Genomic DNA, 12,887 nt, shown 5'->3' with positions numbered 1-12,887 from the left:
TTGACGGTAGTTACAGCTGTAGATGAGGGTATATGTAGCTGTACATTCAGAGGGTAAGGTTCAGGCACCAACTGCAGAGAACTGTGTGTGTCCAGCTGTGCATCTAGAGAAGCCAGAGAGCTCCCTCCAGTTGATTCCTGAATCTTGTCCAATGAATGTACAGCTAAGCATACCCTCAGCCACAGCTGTAACCTACACCAGCATTGCTGAAGAAGAGGCCCTGTGCCTCGAAACGTATGTTGTTGCTGCTTGTTATCACAATAAGGTCAGTTTCAAATGATTGTATTGTACGCATTCGTGTTACAGATCTCATCACAACAAAATGTCTTTCATTTGAAATGAACTCATTGAATTAAATTGGTGTATTTTTGAGCGTGTTTTTTTACACGCTGTAACAGGGTGAGAGGTGTGGTCTGGAATGGAAGATATATGTCACAAAGGTTGTTAGCTTCTGTGATGTAGATCGGTCCAATTGTACTCCAGGCCAGATCTTCCACCTGAACCAGCAAGCTATGTAAAGAGACAGGTGGAAGTGAGTAGGAGGTGTGTGTGTCTGGGAGAACCAGAATTCTGTGGTAAGCAGAGAGACTCTGTGACTAAACGGAGAGCTACATTGTACCGGCAGGACACTTGGGGAACTCCGTCCCTAGAACTGGGGTTTGGAGACACTATGACGTAAAGACAAGCTGCGCTTCCGGACAACTACAGGTCTGTGAATATAAATGGACGTATTGCTGTTAAACTCAATTGTGGACTTAATTGCTCCTCCTGTGGACTGGTGGGGGATAAAACTGATGGACTTGGCAAACTTTATAATTTTTTCTGGAGACCCAGCTGTTTCTGTAATGCTACACTTACGTTGAATAAACTATCTGAAAAGTAAACGTTACTGCTGGCGTACTCATTAACCCCCGTGTCGTTACAACGCTTTTTTAAAAAAAAAAATGCAGCGTGTCCTATTTTGGACCGTGAAAGTCTATGAAGTATGAAAAAAGACAGTGTGAAAAGTAATATCAATTGGGCCCTTTTTGCTTTTTTTTTTTTTTTTTTGTCAACATGCGTGAAAAATGCAGTGAGTATAGATGCAACAGGGACGTAAAAATGTGCATACACATCAAAGATGCCCATACAAATGTCGTGAAACCGGTGCATTTTTCATAGAATTGCATATGCCTGTTTGAATAAAACCTAACTTGGACTATCAGTCCGAGAAAAAAGTCGCTCATGTGAATTAACCCATTCAAATGAATGGGATCTTTTCCTATGCAAGTTCTTTCCATTTCGGAAACGGAGATAACTTGCATAGGAAAATCACCCATGTGAATACACCATTAAAGAGAAGTTGAATACATCTTCTCACCTTTATGCTTTTATTAGTGGAAGAGTGTGTGACATGTACCATTTTTTTCTCAGTTCCATGCCGCCTTAGGATAGGTCATCAATATCAAATGGGTGGGAGTCCAACACCTGGCACATCTACTGATCAGCTCTTTGAAACAGCCGTAGCGCTCAGGCAAGAGCTGAGGCCTCTATGTTGTACACTAAGCACAGTGCCGTACATTGTGTAGTGGCTGTGCTTGGTATTGCAGTTCAAATTCCACTAACTCGAATGGGACTAAGCTGCAGAGAGGCTTTGTAAGCGATGAATGTGATGTCAGACGCCTGAAGAAGATGCCACAGAACTGACTTGGATGCCGTTGGCCCTTCAAATAGCTGATCAGTGGTGTTGACAAGAGTCAGACCACCACGATTTATATTGATGACCTATCCCAAGAAAAGGTCCACAATAGAGAACATCCCTTCAATGCCTAAGGCACATGACCTTATTTTCGGTCTGTGTGCTGTCAGAGCCTAAAACTGACTAGATGCGGATGGCACACGGATTCATGCTAGTCAATATACCAATTCACGCAATGTTTTTTTTCCACACGGATAAAAAAACCACAGAATGAACTACACTAATTTGCGAATCAGACTTGTCTATTCAAGTAAATGGGGACACAAAAAAGCGTATGTCATCCACACTGTGCCAACCCACATATATGACAAACCCCAATGCTAGTGTATCAATATCGTGCTATAGAGGTGGTGTAGATATGGCAGCATGCTATAATAGTGCTTTACAAGACCTCGTTCACATGACATTACTCTGATTCGTATTTTCCATCAGTATTTGTAAGCCAAGCAGGGAAGAGATGCAATTTTTTTCCATTATTGTATTTCGCTGTTTATGTTCCATTCCCAGTTTTGGCTTACAAGTAGTGATGGAAAATACTGACCCAAATACTGTCCTGTGAATGAGGCCTAAGAAGGGATGTCAGAGATTGTGCCTGCAGACACGGGCGGAGAACAGGGAGGCGCTGAAATGTAAAGCAGGCAGAAGGAAGAGGGGAAAGCCAAACTAACAGAGTATGTAAGGCTGAAAAAAGACATATGTCCATCCAGTTCAGCCTATTACCCCCCCCCAGTGTTGATCCAGAGGAAGGCAAAAAAAGCCAATTTTCTTAATTTAAGTGAAAAAAAAACTTCCTTCCCTACTTCAAGTCTGGCAATCGGAATAATCCCTGGATCAACAACCCTTCTGAAGTAATGTAATAAATCGACATAATTCTATCCGTATGGGATGATGAAATAAACTGTTGCAAAATGCCCCTATAAAACCACCCTGATCTATGCCAAGGGTGCCTCAAGGTGTGCTTCACAGTACAGGGCTGAGAAATGCAATCACTTTAGATAAAACACAGTGTATCTTTGAAATTCGCCATTAATTATATCAAGAAATGCATAAATGATTGCTTCATAGCTATATATTATGTGTCAGTACAAACTTCCTGTGTCTTCAAAAATTGTAAGGCATGCAGTAATGTGTGATAGGAATCTTTGTGTAATGTGACACAGTCCAACACTCTCTATTAAAAACCTGTCAGTCTAGCCAAGTTTACCATTTATTACACGCAGTGCTGGCCTTAGGTTAGATCGCACCCTGTGTGGAATTTGTTTTTGGTGCCACCCCAAAAATATGATGTATTGCACTAATAAGTAGTCTTCCTGTATTCTGCTTGTGCAAAAAGCTAAAGGATGGCAGTATACACCAGAAGAGCTAAGTGAATAAATACAGAACCAGAACCAAGCTCCGTACATAAAGACAGAACCAGAACCAAGCTCAGACATAAATACAGCACCGGAACCAAGCTCAGTACATAAAGACAGAACCAGAACCAAGCTCAGACAAAAATACAGTAGCAGATCAAAGCAATTGTGTTTGTGCGAGAGGTGATGGGCTGACAGCAGCACCTTGGAACATCAGAAGGGAGGAGCCAGAGCCTGGAGGAGGATGATTCATGGAGCCTAACAAGATACTGCCACAGGGAAGGAGAAGACTATCTGGTCGGGTGGACCTAAGCCGGGTGATTGCCCACAGTCTACCTCCACCTAGTGTCCTCCCATAAGCTGGTGCCCTGTACAACCGCATGGGTCACATATAGCAAAGGCCGGCCATCATTACACGATTGCAGCTTTCCTGTATGGAAATCAGACCAATGACCACAGAGTACAGTGTAAAATCAAGTGAGCAAGCTTTTTGTAAATCAGTGTGATTCCATATTAGATGGGAAAATACAGTGACCATGAATGAGGTCTGTATCTAAGGGGGGTAAGCAGTGCCCACTTCCCCCTTACTGGATAAAGCTGTTCAGCCGCTTGCAGCAGTGGCCAACCCTGTGGGAAGTTCTGCCCCGTTCTTTCACGAACTGCAGCCGGCTGCAGGGGAAAGGTTTGACAGACCCCGGCGCACCAGTGAGCTACGGCAGACCGCAGGGAAAGTAGAACATGCTAAAGATTAGAGTGCTCATAAGCGCTCATTGAAACCAATACTTAGAATCACTGTAAAGGGGATCCCAGCCCCATGGTAAGGTGGGCGGTGATGCGGCTACAGCTTCACCGCCAGAAAAACGCCTCCATGGTAGGGGACGTCCATGGGGAAGTGTAGCCCCACCTCCTCCAGGGTTCTGCAAGTTTACTATAAAAGCTGATGAAGCTGCATCACTGCTCTAGAATAGCACAGCTAGAGAAAATAGCAGCAGCAGTGTGTGCTGTTTAGCAGCACACAAAAAAGAGCTCTAGCAATGGATGAAAGAAAGGCCACCAGGGCAGCATTAGCGACATGGCAACTGCCACTGTGACAGAGGACAGTGATAACTCTGTCCCTATGCTGGAGGATCAGCACCAGAGGGACAAACTACAAAAGATCCTGATGACCTGGCCCAATGAACGACAAAGGGCTCTGATAACTGAGGGGCCAATGTGGCAATGCCAGATGTTACCCGGCAAGGGAAAGCACTGGGCCGGTGGACCCTGTAGTGCATGAGAGGAGAGGGAGTCTCCCTGCTCGCATGGGACTCAGTCTTAGATGGCACCAAGGATCTGGAATGGCAATAGAGCTGCTAGATATAGGAGACTGGTCTCCACCATATCATTACTGTGCACACACTAGGGACACTTTACGGACTATGATGGACAGACGTGGCTGTTAGTTTGGGATGCATTATGTGGTGATGGGTTTTGTGTTGATATATTATTCCAGTTATGCGGGGGTTAAGTGCTAGTATGTGCTGTGCACAATGTATGTACCAGGGTGGCAAGGCACTAAACAGGGGTGCTACACACCAAGAGAACATTATGGGAGATGGAAGTAATTTTCTACATATTGTGCGGTCATATTTGATGTACCTTGGTAGCTACGGTGCATTGAGGTCATGTTGATGGTCTAATGCCGTGGATCTCCGGAGGTAAAGTATGTAGTGTGACGATGGTTGACAAAATGGCTTAAATGTGGTTTGAAGTGACTTGTCGGTCCGAGATTGAGACATCATGTTGAAATGAAACGCTAGTTAATAATTATGCAACATTTGAAGTACTGGAGCCCTCCTCTGTGGTGATGCTAAACCGCGTTGTTCAGTAAGGTTTATTTTGGTGGTGTGCCATCCTGAACTTGTATCACCCCACCACCCACGACAGGTGCTAGACTAGCTGGGGCCGGGATTTCAAAAACTGCCAACCTTGTGGGGTTTTCTCATGCAGTGGAGAGTATACTAAGACTGGTATGATCACAGAAAAACAACCAGCAAAAGGGGATTCTGTGGACATAACTTGTCAATAAAGAGGATGTTGAGAATCGTTCGTACAAACAGGCACTGCACAGCCAAGAAAATTGGGGCCAAATACAACGCTGGTACTCCAACTAACACGTCCTAACGTGCAGCTCTTCGTTCCTTACATAGATGGACAATAACAGCAGATGAGTTCCAACGCCATTGTGTGTAAGAGAAATGAGGCTTTTAGTCACAATTGCTGCGGTTCTGATGACCAATGAAGGTCTACAGGCTCTTTTAAACACAAAGACAATCTTTCAAATGATTGAAAGATTGTCAGTTCTAGCGATTGTTTTGCTTAAAGTACTAATGGGCACTAATGTCTATTAGCACTTTATCACCTTCATTTGCATGTAAATGAGCCTCCAGCAGCTGTTTGCAAATCCCACCATTTGGTCTGGACTTTGCACTCAGCTGCATTGTCTTCGCATGGGCTCCCTCAGGCAGTCGGCTGAATAGAGTGTAATCAGCTGCACCTATGGAGCGTGCGGTCCCTGTTATCTCTTTCCGGCTGAATGATGGATTTTATGCTCGCCTAAAAATTATCGTTCAGCCAAAGGGTGAAAGATGGAAGCATTTATACACAACGATTATCACTCAAAAGCCATAGTTTGAACAAATTTTGAGTGAATTGTTGTGTGTGTAAAAGAGGCTTAACACGCTACTAGATGGGTGTTATATAGTGTATGCATAGATAGATATATTGATAGATATGAGATAGATGGATGGATAGTTAGTAGAGATGAGCGAGCATGCTCATCTGAGCGTGATGCTCGTTCAAGCATTATCATACTCGAAAGTGCTCGTTACTCGAGCGAGCACCAAGCAGTCCTCGGGGTGGAGTAACCAGCACTGGACACTTGTTTTCAATGGAGCCGCCGGCAGCAGCCACAGCTGCCAGCACCCTTGAATTGTTTTTCATGGAAGGACTTTACATATAAGCCCTTCCCTGAAAAATAATAATTTTAGTGTAAAAAAAAAAAATTTTAAAACGTACCCTCTGCCGCTGCCGTGTCCCCCGCAGGGATGAAGAACAAATCTGCTGCATAAGGTAGATGTTTCCTTCACCCCCGCTAGTAAAAGAATTCCCTGCTGCATCTGCCACATCTGTGACAGATGCAGCAGAGGAATTCTTGAATTCCCTACTGCAGCTGTCATACATGACAGCTGTGGTAGAGGATTCTGCTGCTGGCACCCCGTCAATGGATTTCAGGGAAGAACTTTAAATATAAGCCCTTCCCTGAAAATCCAGTAAAAGTAGTGTAAAAAAACAAAAAAAAAATACATACTCACCTCCCTTCAGCTGCCAGGGCTCAGCCGCGTCTTCAGCCAATCACAATCAGCTCTTTCAGCAGGCGAGGATTTTAAATCCCCGCCTGCTGATAGATCAGCACTACAGAGCCGGGGACACCGAGGAAAAGACGTGGCTGAGTCCCGGCAGATGAAGCAAGGTGAGTATCTATTTTTTGTTTTTTACAGCACTTTTACTGGATTTTCAGGGAAGGGCTTATATTTAAAGACCTTCCCTGAAATCGACTGACGGGGTGCTGGCAGCAGAATTCTCTACCGCAGCTGTCATGTGTGGCAGATGTAGCAGCAGGGAATTCTTTTTACTAGCAGGGATGAAGGAAACATCTGGCACATGCGGCAGATGTGTTCTTGATCCCCGAGGGGGACACGGCAGCGGCGGAGGGAAAGTTGTTTTTTGTAAATCTAAAGCCCTTCCATGAAAAACAATTCAGGGGTGCCGGCAGACTATTGTTTTCAATGGAGCCGCCGGCAGCAGAGCATCGGGCACCTTGAAAAATGCTTGATTCTCCCACTGACTTCAATGGGGTTCGTTACCCGAACTGAGCTCTCAAGCATTACAAAAAGCTCGGCTCGAGTAACGAGCACCCAAGCATTTTGGTGCTCGCTCATCTTTAATAGTTAGATAAATATTAGATGAAAGATATTAGATGATAGACATGAGAGAGAGAGATATGAGAGGTAGATAGATAAATAGATATTAGATTATAGATATATAGAGATGCGATAGATACAAGATGATAGATATTAGATGATAGAAGAGAGAGAGAGATGTAATAGATATAAGATAGATAGAGATATGACAAATGGATATTAGGTGATAGATAGGAGATAGAAATCAATAGATATTAGAAGATAGATTTGAGAGAGAGAGATAGATATGAGATAAATAGATATAGGGAGATAGAGATATTAGATAGATAGATATGACAGATGGATATTAGATGATAAATAGGAGAGACAGATAGATTTGAGATAAATAGATATTAGATGATAGATATGAGAGATAGATAGATGATAGATATGAGACATGAAATAGATACATATGAGCGAGATATGAGATAGACAGACAGATAGATAGAGATAGATACAAGATAGATAAATAGATAGATATGAGATAGATACATATTAGAGTGATAGATATGACAGATAGATATGAAGTAGATAGCTAGATATGACATGGCTATTCAATGATAGATAGACTTTGCAAGTAGAAGCGGAGGTGGGGGGCTGGTACAAATTATAATTTGGTGGTAGGCTTCTGCCATTGTACATGCTGAGCATTGTACTTATTATGGGTGTAGCTCAATTGTACGTGACATAATAATAGAGCAGTTGGAGAAAAATGTGAGAAGAACATTCTTACAAGACAGAGTTGCCTGGGGAACATTTCACATATATTCCTTTTGTTTTCTGTGATTGCTATGCTACCACAAGATGCACAGCCCTCTTACTTCATTATTTTATACCCGTTTACCTCACAACCGCTTACATTTTTGATTAGCCCCTGATGAGCGCCTGTCCTTTTACTTCAGTAATAGTTATTCCGTTTTTGACTGGTGGCAAGCCATCACCGTCTGCTTCCATTAGGTTTCCTTCACAGGTAGCTTTTTTTTGGAGTATTTTTCTAGCTTGCAAGAAACCCAGGAAATTCAGGCATTACTTACCAGACTTTTTAGTGGCTCTTTCTTATACTGACATATGTTGTTTTTTTTTACATGGGGTTGTTTTTCTTAACGTTAAGTTTATGGAAAGCCACTAAAAATACCAACTCTAGAGCATGCTGCATTTTGAAAAAAAATTGCCAAAAAAAATCACACACGCACCAAAAGTGAGGTTAAACAAAACAGAAAAGTGCAGTTTATACTGCATCTCACAACTCCCTATTGATCGCCAGCTAACATCTGTTTTAAAACTGTGTATTTAAAAAAAGAACGCTATGTATGAACCCGCCCTACCACAGGTAAGTGGTCTGCAATGTGTGACTCTCCAGCTGTTGAGCGCCACAGATTAGGTCTACACAAAGCAGAAGACCCCATAGCAAAACTGAAAATTATGGTCCAGTTGTCTGAGTTATTACTCAGACAAGCATATTCGGGCAACTGTAAACATGGAACCTGACTGGGCAAGTGAGTGGGAAAACAGCGCGACTGTCGGGCCGTGTAAACAGGCATTCATTCATCTATGCAGAGAATAGAACCCATTGATTCCAATAGGCTCATTCTCATTACCGCAGCATGCTCTATATTTGCACACCAAATTTCCCTCTAGAAGTCTATGTGGTGTGCAAATGCAAACTCAATACCCACGCAAATGTGCAATACAATTTTGTGGAAAAACGCAGAATTAGAACACATCTGGAACTCATTGGGCTATATAGCCTTTACAATCATGACGCAAAAAGTACAGTAATATGTGTAAAACTGTGCACGAAAGTGCATCGTTCACAGTGCAAACGTGTTGCGCCTATTCAAGCGTCTTTTGCGCTTATGCTCTTGTGAAGGGGCCCTTACTGTGAATAGTGGTGTGTGGCTGGAAGAGATCTCTGGCGCGCTCTGCCTCCATCCAGTGAGCGACCATCTCTTCGGTGTGAAAACACAGTAGAGATAATTGCTGGCACACCCAACAGTAATCCTACCCTAAGGGTATGTCCACACGCGGCATGGATTTACAGTAGCAGCAATGGAAATGAGATTTTCAAAATCTGCCAAAAAATCTGTGCGGTAATTGACATAAGGTGCAAAATGTAAATCCGCAGCATGTCCGTTAGCTGCGGCAGACTTGTGCTGCGGATTCTACCTCTTCAAATGAAAAGTTTCACGTTTTGAAAAGTTTTTGGTTTGGACGGTTCGCTGAACTTTTGCAAAAAATTTGGTTTGGTTCAAATTAGTTTGGACTGAACTGGAATTTCACCAAGACCCCTAAAACTGGTATATAACACTAAGAGCCACAAGAACCCTGTATAACACTAGTGGTTAGGACTAGTATGGAGCAAACCAAACCAGTAGAACCCTGTTTCAGGTATAATTTTGCTAAAACTTCGACCCGAAACAGGGTTCTCCTGGTTTGGTTGACTCAATACTATTAATCGGGGAAAGAAACTCACCAGTGACCGGCAGCCCCCCAATCACCGTCTCCATATAGGCTTATGCACACAGCAGACCCTTGTGTCCAGAGTTGTAGGCTGTGCATGGAGGTTATACATATCTGCAAGATGGCAGCACATAGCCTTTGTGGGCTGCCTCAGAGTATCCCATGATTTTGACATACCACTACTTTTTCCGCTTGGATTTGTACAGAATCTGACAGAAATACCCCGTATGCCACTGTATAGGGCTCTGTGCTATGGCTCTCTACAACCTTGAGGCTGTACAGAGCTGGAATATGGCCGTGTACATGAGCCGCAGTGAGTGTGCCTTTCAGAGGAGTTGTGGGGGGGGGGGGGGGGGGTAACTTAATTATAGGGTTAAAAAATATTAGGGGTTCGCTGGAGACTTGCAGGAATTGTTTGGTTTTTATAGACATTAGGCTTTAATGGAATTGCCTCACACAGTAAGACGAGGTGCACCAGTGTATTTTGGGGCCGTGTGCTGTCCATGTAATCCCACGGACACTACTCCATTATAGCCTATGGGATTACACAATTATACATTTTTTTTTCCCCAGGGACTCATGGTCTACATGAGAAAACTCATGACATGTCCTATTCGTGTCCATTCCTTCAACGACAAATAGGGCATGCTAATGCATATGAATGTCCATATATATGGGACAGGGCTGACCGATGCCAGCTATGCAGACGTCTCTTGGGTGCAACTTGCAGTTATAGCTTGTGTGCACGTTGCCTAATAAGGAAACTAAGGCCGGATTCACATGACCATATTTGCATGCGTAATACGCAGTGAATAGTGTCCATTGATTTCAATGGGTTCACGCACAAGCGCGTATTTTGCGCAGGCAATTCCATTGCGCAAAAAAAATAAGCAGGATGTTCTATTTTCCTGTGCATTTGTATAGGGGAATAGAACATATGAAACCTATTACACTAGTTGGACATTTCAATAGCTGGGACCGTGGTTGTGTCGGGTTTTTTGCACGCAAATGCACACAATTTGCACGTGCAAAAAGTACAGTGACAAAACAGAGGCACACACAAAAATGCAATGCCTGGTGCGCAAATACACGTACGCCTGTGTGAATCTCTCCTTAGCCAGTGTCTACCCTACAAATCTACCAGATTAAGGACTTATTCACATGTGCGTATATCAGACGCCGTTTTCACGGCCGGCCGATATACGCTACCGTCTGAACTGTCCTCCCCCTTACCGTCTCTCTGCCTTTCTCCTCCCCTCCGGCTGTTTGCAATAGGAGAGGGTGAGATGGGGTGGAGCTAAGCTCCCGCCCCTTGTCCGCAGCAGCCATAAGAGGGGCGTGGCAGTGGCGGGGCTTACCTCCACCCTTTACCACCCCCTCCCATTGCAAACAGCCGAAGGGGAGTAGAGAGGCAGAGAGCGAGTAAAGGGAAGGACAGCTCAGATGGTAGCGTATTTTGGCCGGCCGTGAAAATGGCGGCTGATGTACGCTCACGTGAATAAGCCCTAAGGCCGGATTTACATGAGCATATGCGTATTTACTCTAAATTTTAGATAATTGGGCGTCGCGTATCTACATGCGACACCGTGTTTTTTACTGTACTTTTGCGTGCACTAGATATGCACAACTTTTCATGCAAAAAAACATGCATTGATGCAATCAGCCATTGAAATGGCCATTTAGTTTAGTAAGTTAAAAATATGCTATTTCTTGGCGCAGATGCGCAAAATAATAGTTTTTTTTTTTTTTTGTGCAACAGAATTTTGCATGTAAACGAATCCACTGAATTCAATGGCTTCTATTTTCGGCGCACAGAGCACAAAATGTTTTTCGTACATAAATATGTTCATGTGAATCCGGTTTACGACCTCACACAAGCACAATGATATTGCGTACTTGCTTAGGGTCATGGATCGCCATGCACTATCTTGGCGTGTATGCACCTGTTGTACAGGCCAAGATGGCACATACTGCAATCTTTATTACGCGCGTATTTTGCATTATATGTCTGATCGGCAACATGTAAGACTACGGCAGATTAGTACAGCGTATTCTGCATGTAAAACCCATGTGCTGAATATGCTGCCACAATCCGTTCATGTGAAGGAGCCCTAAGGCTGGGTTCACACGGGGCGGAATTGCTGCGGAATTTCCATGCAGACTTTCGTCACAGAAATTCCACCTGCAATCTTATCCCTTTACAATCCAATTTTGGATTCAGGGTTTCCTAGGGGGCTTTCTCTTTCTGCCGTTATACAATGGCACCATCTGCTGGCTAGAGCCAGTACTGCAGTATGTGACATGCTGGAGAGGCCCCCGACAACAGGGTGGCCAGTAATCTACAGTACGGATACCCTGCCGGGCGTCTTCCGACATCGGAGCTGTACAGGCTTCAATCAAAATGTCTTTAGACGTCAGACAGTGGATTGGAAAGGATTAAACCCAAGTCTAAGCAGCAAAGTGGACAAGATTTGCAAAAATCTCATCCACACACTGTGGGCAGTTCGCTGCGGCCAAGCCACGCGGAAACTGACATGCGGTGCGGAGTTCAAATCTGCGGCATGTCAATTGTATACAGGTGGACGAGCTGCTTCAAACGTGCGCCGACGAAATTCAGCTGCCAAAATCTCGCGGAATTTCCGTGCGGTCCCGCTGCGGACATTCTGCGGGAATTACGACGCGTGTGAACCCAGCCTAAGGGTCACATTGACTGTTGTGTAAACCTCATACCCACATACAAGTCTGAGCTGGAAACTGTATCTGCAGCTCTTACTGTACACTGTAAGTCAAATATTTACTAAGTTCTTACAAGTGTCTGTTTTAGGGTGTGTTAAGCTTAAAGAAGGACAGGCAGCGATGGCTGCGGAGCATTATGACAGCTTCAAAGGGCTGGAGAATTATGTATGAAAGGAAAATTAATGGAGTAAAAGCGGTTTATGGTTTTATATGAGCAAACTGTAGATAAATGCTTGCACAGAGTTGCATGTATTGTTCTTCCCTCTCACTGGTGATTGTGGATAAAGTCAGCCAACCATTACCTAAGCCGGAAGACAAGTTAGACAAGAACTTTATGTTTAAAAAAAAAAATGTAATACATTCACCATCATGCCAAATCTATTTGTTGGCAGCTCATGCAGAGAGTCGTGCATTCACTTTGGTGGCTATATTGGTATGGGGTGAGCCCACATTTCCTATATATGTTAGGCACCGTTTGTTAATTATTCTTTTCTTAACTAGTTCAATCCAATATCATTAAAAGGGAGAGTGTTCTCAAACAAAGGAGAAGGAAACGGCAAGATGTCAGGTTGAATGGCGCTTCTGTTAAGGAAGCAGTCA

The 12,887-nt window shown here is 43.7% G+C and overlaps 1 long non-coding RNA gene across 1 annotated transcript in view; it reads left to right on the top strand.

Moving 5' to 3' along the window:
- The first annotated feature begins 342 nt into the window (after window positions 1-342).
- The window catches only part of LOC136577499 (uncharacterized), a 54,721-nt gene continuing 42,176 nt past the window's right edge, over window positions 343-12,887 (top strand). Inside the window, exon 1 of the long non-coding RNA XR_010786500.1 lies at window positions 343-708. This is a non-coding gene — a long non-coding RNA (uncharacterized lncRNA). The remainder of the gene's footprint in view (window positions 709-12,887) is intronic.

Source organism: Eleutherodactylus coqui, chromosome 8, assembly GCF_035609145.1.
Source record: "Eleutherodactylus coqui strain aEleCoq1 chromosome 8, aEleCoq1.hap1, whole genome shotgun sequence".
Taxonomy (NCBI): Eukaryota; Metazoa; Chordata; class Amphibia; order Anura; family Eleutherodactylidae; genus Eleutherodactylus; species Eleutherodactylus coqui.
This window is presented reverse-complemented; position numbering and strand designations above follow the sequence as displayed.